The sequence below is a fragment of the Ailuropoda melanoleuca genome, chromosome 4 (assembly GCF_002007445.2).
Source record: "Ailuropoda melanoleuca isolate Jingjing chromosome 4, ASM200744v2, whole genome shotgun sequence".
NCBI lineage: Eukaryota > Metazoa > Chordata > Mammalia > Carnivora > Ursidae > Ailuropoda > Ailuropoda melanoleuca.
The window spans coordinates 1,625,484-1,626,408 of NC_048221.1; the positions used below are offsets into that span (position 1 = coordinate 1,625,484).

The window sequence follows — 925 nt, forward strand, 5'->3', positions numbered from 1 at the left end:
GGCCATAGCGGCGGCGGTGGTGGCGGCGGCGGCGACAGCTGCTCGGGGCCCGCGAGGCTCGGGACGGCGGCCGCGGCGCGGCGGGCTCATTCAATCCGCGCCGCCGACCAAGATGGCGCTCGGCGCCCGCCGCCGCGGAGCGGCCTGGGACTTGTAGTCTGTCGCGGTTGCGCGGGGCAAGCCGGGAGCTGTAGTTTCCAGCTCGGAGGGAAAGGCTCCGCTCGCTTCCCGCTCAGCTTCCCTCTCTGTCCTTTGCTGTTTCTGAAACTCCCAGCGTCCAGAGCCAAGCCTCTGGACCTGAAACTCCCAGCTCGCCACAGTGACACCGGGTTTCTTTCCAATGCCCACTTTCCCCACTCGTATGACCTACCTACCTCCTTGGAGTCCTATTAAAATTAAAGGTGAAGGAACGTCAGAAACACGCTCAGTGATGTCACTTACAGGTACAATCAAAATAAAGTAATGATAAGATAAGAAAAGAAAAGATAAGATAAGACAGATAACTGAGCTCACCGCGGTGCTTGGCTGGCTCTGTCCGCAGAGCACGCGACTCCTGCACTGATCTCGGCATGTGAGTTCAAGCCCCAACCTTGGTTGTAGTGATTGCTAAAAAAAATTAACTTAAACAAACAAACAAACAAACAAAAAAACTGAGCTCACAGATACAGAGAACAGGTTGGTGATGGTTACCGGTGGAGGGGTGGGAGGTGGGCAAAACAGGCAGAGGGGTCAAAAGACACAAACCTCGGGTTATAAAATAAGTAAGTCCTGGGGACGTAATGCGCTGCCTGGTGGCTCCAGTTAATAACACCGTGTTGCATGTCTGAAGTTGCGGAGAGTAGACCTTCACAGGTCTCTTCGCAAAAAAACAAATTGTAACTATGTGTGTGTTAGTGGATGCTACCACACCTACCCGGACCATTTC

At 53.9% G+C, this 925-nt stretch overlaps 1 protein-coding gene across 1 annotated transcript in view; it reads right to left on the bottom strand.

The window, feature by feature from the left end:
- LMNB2 (lamin B2) overlaps nucleotides 1-38 on the bottom strand; it is a 20,613-nt gene extending 20,575 nt beyond the window's left edge. Inside the window, exon 1 of the mRNA XM_034657441.1 lies at nucleotides 22-38. The gene's annotated coding sequence lies outside the window, so the exon portion shown is untranslated. The remainder of the gene's footprint in view (nucleotides 1-21) is intronic.
- Between the last annotated feature and the right edge of the window lie 887 nt (nucleotides 39-925).